The sequence below is a fragment of the Haliotis rubra genome, unplaced genomic scaffold (assembly GCF_003918875.1).
Source record: "Haliotis rubra isolate DU_JTF1 unplaced genomic scaffold, ASM391887v1 Scf32, whole genome shotgun sequence".
NCBI classification, from domain to species: domain Eukaryota; kingdom Metazoa; phylum Mollusca; class Gastropoda; order Lepetellida; family Haliotidae; genus Haliotis; species Haliotis rubra.
Genome location: NW_025766991.1, coordinates 3,530,592 through 3,543,757, shown reverse-complemented (window position 1 = coordinate 3,543,757; position 13,166 = coordinate 3,530,592). Strand labels below are relative to the sequence as shown.

The 13,166-nt window shown below is 38.3% G+C and overlaps 1 protein-coding gene and 1 non-coding gene across 6 annotated transcripts in view; one reads left to right on the top strand and one right to left on the bottom strand.

The window, feature by feature from the left end:
- Positions 1-665: 665 nt before the first annotated feature.
- On the bottom strand, positions 666-737 carry Trnad-guc. The gene has a single exon. It is a non-coding gene; the product is annotated as a tRNA-Asp (tRNA).
- Positions 738-859: 122 nt separating this feature from the next.
- Positions 860-13,166, top strand: part of LOC124283726 (signal-induced proliferation-associated 1-like protein 1) — a 108,603-nt gene continuing 96,296 nt past the window's right edge. For 4 of the 5 annotated variants that reach the window (XM_046719749.1, XM_046719750.1, XM_046719751.1 and 1 more), the window contains exon 1: positions 860-961. The gene's annotated coding sequence lies outside the window, so the exon portion shown is untranslated. Of the gene's footprint in view, positions 962-1,186; positions 1,204-13,166 lie in introns of those variants that run through there. The other variant, XM_046719748.1, reaches the window with a different exon arrangement.

Below are 13,166 nucleotides of genomic sequence, written 5' to 3'. Positions count from 1 at the left end.
CTGGAATTCGTTAACACAGCTGCTTGCAAATAATTGTCCACACATTTGTCACTGGATTATGAATTATGTTGCTTAGGGTCAAAGAAAATGTTACAGCAGATGATGTATTTGATCTGTTTCCTATCACTTTGTGAAGGTGTGACTGGCAAATGAGCACCAGGACATAAAACTAGTGCTATAAAACTATCAACCCACAATGTGTTATACGTTTATAAATGTTAATGCTAATTTTTCTTTACAAATCACTTGAAGTCAGAGCACTGGCGTCAACACAGGCTCTGCATGGAAATACACTCTTATCAACTGAAATTTGGAGAAAAGGAAAACCAATGCTTTTTATATTCACCCAGTCAGATGAGAAGAAAAATGTTACAAAAAAATCAGGTTTATGGTCACTGTCGATATTACCTGAAATCTCTTATACACTACTCATTTGACAGTCTTTGTAACCATTGTCTCTGAATACAACCATGCTTGGTTGACAGGCTTTTAACCTGATTTTGCTGGAATAAAAACCGACAAAAACTGAAACAGGTTGAAATTCATCTTGTAGACTTCCAAAGACATCATTAGTTTATGATGTTTTACAGTTTTATTATCAGTTTCATAGTCTGGCACAGAGGGGTGGTGCATTAATTTGCAATAAAAAAATTATTAAAAAGTTTCTCCCCGGCCGGGAATTGAACCCGGGTCTCCCGCGTGACAGGCGGGGATACTGACCACTATACTACCGAGGATCTGAGAGAGCACCAGCAATTTATGTTATTTATAGATCTCGTGTAGCTAGTCTGGCTTGACGTGCTTGAAATAGTTCCTGCTGGGAGTCGCTCGAGCTGACGTCATGAGTTGTGTCACGTGACTTGCTCTGTACTCGCTAACGTGCTTGTTCCAAAATATTCGGAATACTATCGCTGTGTTCAACATATCAGAAAAGAATCTTCTTAGTTGACACCGATTTATGGTAAGTTTATTAACTCAATAATTGGTGGCAAACTTTATTTGGACATAAATGACGTATTTGAAGGGGTTTATTTTGGTCGACTGAGGGGCAGATGTCTTGTCCACAAGTGTGTCGGGCAGGGTTTAGTTTGAGCCGCGTACATTTGACTTCGATAGCAATAGCAAAGGTGCGCTTCGAAACGGACGGGCATTCGGAGATCACAATAATCGCACAGGTGCACTTCGAAAATATTTGTTTACATGGTATGTCTGCTCGTTTTGATTATGAAATGAAGGTGAGAAAGCGCCGACCCGAAGTCAGTGGTTGTAGGAGACGGGGCAGGAATGTGTCGTTCTCACTTCCTGAAGTTACAAATCATGTTTATTTTTGTTGGTGTTTGAAGATACCGTCATGTTTTCTTTCTTACATCAAAGACATATCTGCGGGGATAATATATATTTACGTGTTACCTGATCTTGTTGGAAGGAGCAGTTCAGTGTTGTCACGCTCAGGTAGGTTTCTACCTGTCAGTTCAAACACCTGTGGGCCTATTGTGGACACTGACAGAGATGAATCTGGCGAATGTCTTTCTTTTATTCAATCTGAGCGATAATTCAAACTGTGATAGATTCGAACGGCATATTTTGATCTGTTGTTGAAATAAATTGGTGGTATATCCGTCTTTATACCAGCATCAAGCCGCGAATTTAGAGAAGTATGACAAGAGGTGGAGAAGGCTGACATAAGCAAGAATTTGACCAGATTTGATGTTATAAGACGTAAAGGATTTTGTTTGAAGGCCTATTTGTCTTGTATGAATACTGTTGGAAAATGTATAAAAATAACTTTGCATGTGGCTGATGAAGCATTAGTCTCAGTTCCCGAGATGATCAATAGCTGGAATATGTTTTCGAAATTTAACTAAAACATTGGAAAGACTTCCATCCATATCCTCCTACCCAACTGTCCAAAAAGACACATGTGAAAAAATATGTCTAATTGTTTTTGAATCGCAGTGGCTTCGACATGATAAATATTGAACATATCAGTAACAATACAGGATGCAATAAATGAAGACAAAAATGCTCTCTCTCTTGGCACCAAAGGTGGTCAAAATATAGAACATTTGGAGGGGGATACTTGCCAAAACATTTACCATATAAACTGCAAATGGGAAATGATGTTTCCAGATTAACTGGTCTTCACCATGACTATGTAGATTATTTGTTGTTCGCAAATAAACGCCAGTGATGGTGCCATACATTATCAGTATGTAATATGTTCTCATACACCATGCAATGATGCATACTATCTCAATATATCCCTAGCCCTCAAGAACAAAGGTAGGGGCTAGGTGATGAAAACCCCAACTAAGATCTGAAATCTTTTTACATAGTTGGACTAGTTGAGTAAATGGATATGAGATTGAAAGTGCTTGCATGCTTAGACTTTTCTAAATCTTTATACTGAAAAACATCTTTATCACCCAAATCGCATCCTGTTTCTATTTATAGCAGTGATGTTAGCAAATAACTGATATTTACCCTGAAGACATATTTTAATACGATGCGGCATGTTCATATGATTTAGGTTTAATTTTTGTAACCACTGTATCATCAAAAGGGTTTTAAAATATTATTCTTGGAAACATTTTCAAAAGCAACTACTCACTGCTCATATTAGAAATGTTCAACAAAGTTGAACATATAATTCTGTATCGTTTTTTAAGGTATTACAATAAGTTGACTGAGATTAAATGTTGTTGGAACACCTCAATTTAAAAGTTATTTGTTTTGCTGTAGGGAAACAGCAAATTTCTTAATCTCTCGCTTTATAGAACAGTTGTCCCATTTCAAAATATGCCACATAAAACAAGATCTACCATTTCCAGGACCAGTAAATGGTACTGTCACTCATACAAACAGCTGCAGTGCATGCCTCATGTAATTAATACATGCTCCAGACAAACTTGTTATCAGATGATGAGGAAATAAAACTGTATATCGTAATCGAGGTAATTAGGAGTCATTTAGCATGTCAGTGCCAAAGTGTGTGTTGAAGTCTAGGATGGGTGGGTTGTGTGTGCTTATAAAGAAAAACAGTTTTAATCATCTGTCATTGTGCCTTCTAAAAGCTGATTAGGCCTTTTAGTTTTAGAAAACCATTCAAGTATTTGGCATGTATCATGTGTTCTGTGTGTTTTTGTTTTATCTTGAACAGCGAGTACCACTGAAAAATGAATATGCAAAGGCCATCATATCCCTGCATTTACTTTGATTTTTCTTCCTTACATCGTTAGAGGCAGAAATTACGTAAATAGTTTATTGTGCATGCTCTGACTTGGTGGTCTGGTGGAAAGAGTGCTTGCCTGGAAAGCTGATGGTTGGTGGTTTGATCCTCTGGCAGCGTAGAACCGAAAGATGTTACTTGTTGAAAGATGTTGTTGCTGGACATTAAGGGAAATATGACAAGGACTGGTTGGCTCGGTGTTGGCATGACCGTGTGTGAGTTGTATAATTCCATGTTACACTGTTATACATGGTTTCTAGGTGGATTGGCATATACATGTATAACACATCCACATCTCTCTCTCTCTCTCTCTCTCTCTCTCTCTCTCTCTCTCTCTCTCTCTCTCTCTCTATCTCATAGCAGTTGTGATAAATTTCATAGAAATGTGTCCCTTATGAGTTACAATACACAAGAACATTTGAAATACTTAGATTGCTGTCAATTTCTGCTGCTCCTGTAGATACAAGACAGAAGTAACCTAAAACAAATGACTTGCTATGATATCTCAATTAAGTTTCTCCACTGATGGCGGAGGGTGAAGGTCAGAGTATCCCCCCACCCAAAGTTTCCAGATTTCAGGGCACAGCTGAAACACACACCATCTGCCAATCAAACTGACAGCTTTATTATCATTCTGGAAATGAAGAATTTCACCCCTAGGCCCTTGAGATCATCAAATGCACACCATGCGTTGTTTGTGGGGTCGTTAGCTGTTTACAGACAAGTTGGTATATATTGGGAATTAGCACTACATCTACAATTAGGTAATTATATTGCCAGAACTCAGCCTACTTGCTTCATTGATGGGGCTACAAAAGAAGGGGTAGGAATTCCATGCATTAATTGTACCATTTGGCTAATGCAACAGATATGTATTAACTTAAAACTGAAATTATTTGTAGCATTTTGAACATACCTTCAGGTCATGTATACTGCCAGTTAAAGCAGTCCTGTAGCTAAAATATATTCAGTTTAATTATATTACTATCATCTAAGAGATATTCATGGATATAGAGATATTGTAGATTAATATAAGTCTTTGTTTCTGAACATGTAATTTGAAAGATTTTCATGGAAATATATTCTGTGTGTTGAGCTTGATGAACGAAAAAACACCATCTAAGTTATAAATGGTGGAAATAATCTCATTAGGGTTCCAAGACTGTACTGAATGCTAAGCCCATTGGTGTATAGTAATTCTATCCTTTAAAGAAGCAAGTCTAGATAAGTGGACAGTACACCAGTCCGTTATAATTTATAGAAATTATCATTTAAACTATTTATTATTACCTTAGAGACTTGCGCAAGTCTAGGGTTCACACATCCCTCAACTTGGTTAAGTGCTCACATTAGGTTAAAAAGCAGTTCACAAACAGCTGGTCCGTGGACATCTATACTCCCTATTTCAGTATCTTAACTTGTACACATGTACATAATGCACATGGCAAACAAGAAATAGTCAACCTAATAGTAATAATATACAGGTGAGAACAAGGGGTTATTTGTGCTTTACAGTTACCAAGCTTATTGTGGTGCCCAAACTGGTATGGCATTTGTCACCACCCCTTAGACTGATGACAACATCTTTATGACATTATTGTGTCAGAGATAGTGACTTCCTGCTGTGGGAATTGGTATCCATTGTAATCATCACTGACAGACAGTACAGCTTCAGTTTGTACTGGCAGTAATTATGGTGTACCTCATGTTGTGCGTTCATTGTGTCTCCGTGTTTACTGGTAATAAAATGCTTTTATGTCAACTAAAGTAACAAATAAAATAAATATCTGGCTGCTATGTTTGATGGAAAACTTGTCAGTTCAAATGCTTCCAGGTTTATCACTTATGTGAACTTAGTACATTTTGTTTTCTATTACAATTCATGAGTTAATGAAATGTTCTGAACCTCCTGTTTGATGAAGAGACATCACAGTGTTATTTCTCAGTTGGCTGAATGTTGCTTTAAATATTTCCGTCATTCTTCAAATAGTTTCCATGCTTAAGCAAATAGTGAAAGCAGCATCTCACATATGACACTGTTGATTAGGCGGAGAAGATGTCACTCATGACTTGTCCCTGTCATGGTTGAAATAGTTGTGTCTGAATTGTTGAATTTATCTTGTGGAAGTAGACTGATTTTTATGTTCAGCTGAAGATAATTGACTCCCTGTTGAGTCATTGTGGCTTTTGTGAGTATTACAATATGTGCTTGTAGAGATTGCAGTGTTTGATAATCATTATTATGTTGTCAGGAAAGTATCATTAGAATTATGATTGGGGTCCGATGGTGTCGCAGTCCAGAGGGATATGCTGGCGTGAGTACATCGTTGGTCATTACTTGTTCTGTATCATGTTGAAGCCTTCGGGATGCTGGTTTTGTGTAATATGGAGTCTCTAATTTGTTGTGGTATTGAGAAATATCGAAAGACGGTAAGCCATATCTTTCATGGTATACCATGCTGGGAAATACTAATGAATGCATATCGCAATACGTTTGCAAAATATTGGTTGACTGCATTTTTCAAAAGCATCCATATTGTTATCTTGATGGCAATGCTTACTTCAGTGAAAAGTTTAATTGAAATTTTGAATTGAGTAACTGTTTCCTGTATTTCAAATAGTGAAACTATTTGCAACCTGCTTTCCGTGTAGGGATATAATGTGTCTGTTGCCCAAGCATTGTTACCATACAACATCCAACAAAATAGTGGACATCTTCGAAGTTGCCAAATATGTAAGTGTTTCAGGATCACATTGTTTCAAGCTTAGAAAGTCTACTCCATGATGCGAAATACTAATGTAGTAAACATGGATGTATTTCAGTGTTTTTTTATACAGTTTGCAAAAATAGAACAACTGGGAGTGTTTACCAAGTCACAAGGTTCTTTTGCCAATTTGTTACAGTTAATATGTTAATTGATTCTTTCATTAAGCTGTAGTCAAGTTCCTTGAAAGGAATGTGTGTGGTAGGATAAATAAAAAGCTTCATAAAAATGAAATATTTCTCAGGCATCTCTTTGTCAGAAGAGAGGAAGGAGGTGAGATCAGGTATATCTTCTCATGAATGAATAACTTATCACCATATGGCTGAAATGCTGCCAATGTGACTAGAAATCTTAACTCACTCACCATATATTTTCTGTTGAAAACAAAAGTTATGCAGGAAGAACTCAGCTGTTTAGTACAGTGTCAGGTGTCAAGAATTATGTTTCATTTATGGGGGCGGTGGGGTAGTCTAATGGTTAAAGCGTTGGCTCGTCATGCCGAAGACCCGGGTTCGAATCCCCACATGGGTACAATGTGTGAAGCCCATTTCTGGTGTCCCCCGCCGTGATGTTGCTGGAATATTGCTAAAAGTGGCGTAAAACCAAACTCAGTCAGTTAGTCAGTATATCTCATGTATAACACAGTATATTTCATATGTAGGAAATGTGGAAGAATTCATGTTTATGGTGTTTATAACAGTGTCTGACAATTTGATTAGATGTGCTGATGTCTGAAATATAAACCATGTGATATCTGACATATTAGTTGTCGATTGAGTTATGTGAAGATATGTACAGTATATCAAATTATCTATATCATTTATAAGAGATGAGGTTTTGTTTCACACAGTTAATCATCTACTGTGGTAAGTCTCTGTACTATAAGTCATACTACAGTCTCAGCTTTGTGATCACTCTGTGTAATGGATCTCATTTTGAAATGCCCATTGTAAGATGTTCATGCATGTTCCAGCAAATGTCATGTCTATTTTTAGGCTCGGCACATTAAGTGAGTTTGATGTGTTGGTTTGTTAAAGTTGCCCTGAGCCAGACAAGATGTTAAAAATAGCACATTGTTTTGTTGTTGGCATAACATGACACCTGCTTCTAGTGTACTTAAATGGAAGAAGACAAGCATTGTGAACGAGGTGGGTTATTAAAATCTGGAAGCTTGTCAGTTTGGCATCCCTATTCTAGTACAAGGCTGTATATTATGTGTGGGTGGTGAAAGAATGTTGATAGTTCGAGATCAATGAAAACAATGACTTCCACTGTGTGAGTGAGTGAGTGTATTTGAGGCAGTAATCCCCCAACATCACATTGGGAGACACAAAATGTGCTCCACAAATTAAACGCGGAGATTTGAACCTGGGTTGCACAGTGACAATTGAACAGTGTAACTATCAGGCTACTCCATAGATACCCACATGGAGATTTTCTGTTGATGTAGAAAAATACATCACATGCTGATTTTACAAGTCTTGGAAGTGAAGGACCCCTTTGAATTTACATTTTTACAACGGAGGCCATTACTGTCTTAGTGAGGCTTCCTACACTTCCTCAAACTGACTTTCTACTCTTGTGATGCTTCTAGTTGGAGTAATGTTTGTGTTATCAATATTAGTGATTGATTATGATCCACATATATGAACAGCTGACATTTGCATAGGTAGACACTATGGGCTGAATCAACTGAGTCAGGAATTTATTTCAGACAAGTTTATGTATCATTGCTCCTTGCGGGAGAAGCCTCTGTTAATTCTTTACGATGTATTCAGTGTAATTACAGCACAGCTCGTCCCACTGACTGTAGAACATATACAGCTGAAACCCAAACCAATCAGGATTATAATGAAAAATGGGTCGAATCAGCTCTATTCTATATGAATATAAAATGAGCAGCTGCGGAAAATGTCTTTAGGAAAGAATATGTTAGTCTGTCCATGTTTAACCACATGGGTAAAGGCCCATTCTTGGTGTCCTCGTCCCCTTATGAGTGAGTGAGTGAGTATGCTTTTACACAGCTTTTAGCAATATTCCAGCAATGTCACGGTAGGGAGACACCAGAAATTGGCTTCACACATTGTACCCATGTTGGAAATCGAACCGGGAACTTCGGTGTGACAAGCAAATGCTTTAACCACTCAGCTACCCAAATGTCCATCATTCCCTTGTGGCTAGGCCCTATGGTTTTGATGGCATGGCTTTGATCCAGTGTAACCTATTAGCTTGTCGAGAGGTGTCTTAAGTGGATCAGGTAGTGAGGCTGCCTGCAGTGGGCTGCTCATAATATTAACCACTGTTTTTTTTCTAAGTCATGAAACAGGTGGAATAATTTAAACAAGAAAATGAAAGGAATGGAGTATCACTTAAACCTGACAATACCTGTAGTCCAGCACTACAACTTTACACAAGATAATAACTGTCGAACCATGCATTTGATGTTTATAACGATAGAGTTAATGTTCAACAGAGTTAATGTCAGACGGAAGAGAGTGCAAGATTAGTCCTCACTGAGCCCCTTTCATGAATAATCATGATTTCCGATCCAGAAGAAATAATTATTCATTTCAAATCCTGCATGTAATGGAGTCCTGTGGACCAGGGCTGCCCATTTGCCCTGCTCCGACTTCACTGATGACTGTCTACCTCCTTCCTCAACACATTCGACATGTCCACCTCATGTCCATCCATCAGTGGGAGACATTTGGGAGAGGAGTTGTATTTCAACTTAATTCACAATTTATGAGGATTTGCCTTTTTCCTATAAATAATTAATTGTTTGTCTCGTGATTGTCTGCTGTTTGAAAGCTGTTTTGAATGGTGAAACATTCATGACGTTGGATGCAGAGGACAGTTCAGCTTCTCATCTGAACCATTTTGTTCTTGTGTTAGCAGTAAAAGATTCATGTAGATTATTCTTAATTTTAGAATCTGAATTGGCAATTACAGATATCCTGTACACCTGCTATTCTCTTGATGTAATCTGTTTGATAGGCATTTTAGAAGTTGGTAAGTAATAAGAAAGTAAGATACTTTATGAATAACAACTCTTGCTTGACAACGGTGTAAGGATCTATACCGAAATGTCACATATATAATAAAGAAGTTGTTATCCATAAAGTATCTTACTTTCTTACTCTTGATGTAAGATGGACAAACTAGAGTGTTGGATTATTTCACTCTCACTAAAACTCTCTCTCACTCACTCACTCACTCACTCACTCACTCACTCGATTTATAGACTGCTGTCTTATTTCTTAGCATAATTTCTTGGAATATTAGACTTGCACAAGTCTCTAAGGTAATAATTGTTTAAGTGATAATTTCTAAAAAATATATAAATAACATGCTGGGGTCCTGTATTGTCTGTCTGTCTGGACTTGCTCTTTAAAGGGTAGAATTACAACACATGCTGCATGGACTTAGCACTCAGTACAGCCTTGGAGCAAGGCTGCTGGAATATATCTGAGTATGGTGTTAAACAACTAAACTCACTTAGAGGTTTCCCACATGCTAATGGGCAACTTACTGACACCACTGACAACTGACATGACACGGCACGTGGGTCTACCATCAATATAAATCAATCGACCATTATCATGAATGTGAAATCATTATCTGTTTAATTGATCTGACCATGTGGTTAATTATTCAAAAGTTCAGAGGGGGTGCCGCTCGTTTAGACCATTAAATCGACCAATTAATTGATTATTGCATTCCACCGAAGGTCATGTGACAGAAAAGGTGACCTACGATGGTGTTAAACGGCAAGCACCTTCAGAGGCAGAACTGATAATAAATTAATTGTCTTTGTACCTTCGAACTTTATTGTTCATGTTTATGAGCCATTTACAGATAATTTTAAATGTTGAGTAGAGACGATCAAAATACTACCACAGCTTACAAATAAATGAAATAAGGTTCATACAGATATGTAATACCTATCTTGTTACTGCATAGCAACATCCCAGCTTTATCATGTCAGTCTGTATATAACCAAATGTGGGCCAGATAATCCAGTGATTGATGGAGCATCACTGGGCTGCAATTAGACTAATGCTTAGTCTCTGAATATATATAATTTTGATTATTTAAATTGAAAAGGAGCCCCAGGGAGACCAGAGATTCAGAACCTGAGATCCTGAACCTGAGGAAATCTAGACTTGCTTTATTTAGGGCTCTAGCACTGCAGATAGGGCTTGGCAGTAGGGAAAATAATGTGGTTCAGGGACATGAACTTGAGGAAATCTAGACTTGCTTTATTTAGGGCTCTAGCACTGCAGAGAGGGCTTGGCAGTAGGGAAAATAATGTGGTTCAGGGATCTTTGTAAACAACCTTTGAAGAAACCTAAGAACTATTTTTTGCCAACTGTAGGAAGAAAGCTTCATGGTAATGCTTTGGGAAAAGGGTCCCCACTCTTCGTCAGCATATGTAGGGTGATGGATGGCATCATTTTTAAAGCCTATTACAGCAATTGGGTTTAGATTGCATTGTCCAAGCCGCTCTGCTCTGCTCGCTATGTGATCTTATGAAGGAAGTGCTCCTGCACCAATATTAAAGGTTGTAGACAACAAGTAGGCATCTCTGTTTAATACTATTTAGGAAATCTTGACAAATGGCTGCTTTTCAAAGATGAGTGCCCAGACAGATTTGGACTGACTAACATCATCCAGAGACTGGCATTCTGAATTGGTCTGAGAAGTAACAATTTACAGAGTTTGTTCTCACTGCCAGTCTGTAGACCTGTCTAGGGTACCTGTCTGTCTGATGAAACATTATGAGTGATCAGGTCCCATTTGTGAGATTCAACAGGCATCATGATGGTGCGTGAAACGTTGTACAGACGATTCATTGTGTCTTTGAAGACAAAATATGTCACCAGTACCTTTACTGTGTGTAGGATCACACAGATATTGGATTGGAGCCAACATTATTATGGGTTTGTTTTCCATGACTTTACCTACACGCCCAAAATGGCCTCGGCCATATTGTATTTCCTGAATATTTATTTTTCCAAATTGATGAATGTTTGTTTGCAGTGACTCATATGCCAACACTGGTAAAAATGGAAACAACAATATATACCCTACGTTTAAACTCTTAAAATTGAAAAAGGTGGAAAATGCTTTTCAAGAAAACTACGATGACAACCTCCCTTCCAACAAGGAGCTGCCTTCATTTTCCATGACTTTTGTGTCTTTCTGTAAGTGTCTGCATCTGTGGTCTAGTGGATAGTCCGACCGTCTGCCTTGAGAGCAGAAGTATGTGTGTTCGATCCACACTGCATCATACCAAACAGCTGTTAAAAGAAGCTACTTGTTGTTAGCTGACCCCCACTTGGCTTAAAGTTGATAAATCAAAGACTGGTTTGGATTTGAGTGAGTATACAAGCATGAGGTGTCTATGTGTTCATTTTAAACAGTGACATGGTTCCAGCACCAAACACAGCCACTAGTCCAGGCTGGTACAACAGCCGCCCACACCAACATGTACTCGCGAGTGCAATGATCTGGAACATGACTTTATACCCATTTGACCTTGTCTGCTGTAGTTCCTTGTTTAGGATCCCAGTGACAAACAGATTTATCTTGGATTAGATGATGAATTTCTTTATCGTTTGATATGTTTTTCCCCAGACATTTTACTGCACATATCATTCCATTTAGGGACCTGTAATGGTATACCAAGGACTACACATATGGGAAAATGACAGGATAACATACACACTCTGACATCGCTTGAAATCTTTTATATATAATTAGTAAATCCAAGATGTCTGTTTCTTAAGCTTGAATTATGTCCTGAGTACCAGGCCTACCAAAGAAAACTTTCACACTGTGCAGAAAAATGCAGAAAAGCCCACATTAATCGTGGAAATAGCAACATTAACATAATACCTCGCTACTGAAACAGTAAAAACGGCAACGAAAGACTATGAAACTGCAACATTTTTATATAAGCAAACTTTGACCTCTGCTGCGCATGGGCATTACAATCCGCTCTTCTTTCCAATTTCCGAGCAACCTTGAATCGCTTTGCGTAGAAAAAGTATTAAATTTTATACGAAATAATTGCTGTCAATCATTTTATACGAATGGGATGTAAACTAAACAAGTGTGCACACAAGTATCATGATGATAAATGCCAAATAACACAACAGGAATACTTAAAAAGGGAATGGAACTTTTGTCCAAGCTGGAATATGTCGACATGCGGTTGCAATCGAAGTTGCAGGCTCTACAGGTTTTTTATGCAGTTTTAGCGATTTAAAGTTGCCGTTTTTACTGTTTTAGTAGCGAGGAATTATGTTTATGTTGCTATTTCCACAATTAATGCGGGCTTTTCTGCTTTTTTCTGTACAGTGGCAAAGTTTTCTTTGGTAGGCCTGGGTACAGTACGTCCAACATGATGCTCTCATCTCTACTGTGTCCAGCATGGTAGGAAACAGTAGTGTTGTGAATGCCACACTCATTGCTCCAGGGCTACCCCCACATTCAAAGAGCCGTGTTGATTGTTGGACATGAGCGGAATGTACAATGGCAGAGAGTTTCATAGCTCAGCATTTGAAAATACAAAGACTGGGCCAGATGGTCGGGAAGGGATGACCCTGGGTCAGAACTGGTAGACTCCCGTACAGCTGAGAAATGCCATCTGTGCTCACCCTCAGCTATAGCAGGGATTGTTATGCTACCAACTGAACTGTTTCATGTGTGCTTACTGAATAGCATCACTCCTTGTAGTGGTCCATTGTGAGGTGAGACTCTTTCCTATTGGTTTTCGAATTGTGATCCAAAGACGACGAAATGCTCGTGAACAACATGCTTTACTTCCAGTGAATGAAGACACTCATTTTCGTGGGGTTTATCTGGGATTCAGAATGACATGAACGCTGTCCTTTGCCGGCAAATTAGGTAACATCGTAATTGTGTTTCAAATTGGGCATATGTTTTTTTAGTTTGTAGTTTCCTTATTTAGGCTTATTTTAACATTGATTTGTAACTGCATTGATGGAGCTGTTATCAGTCAAATAGAGCTGTGAAGATCCAGGTTAGAACTGGTCTTCACCAACCCATAAGAGGCGACTAAGCTGATCGGTGGTCGGGCATGTTGACTTGATTGAAGCATGTCATCGTATCCCAATCATGCAGATCAATGTTATTGATGTCAG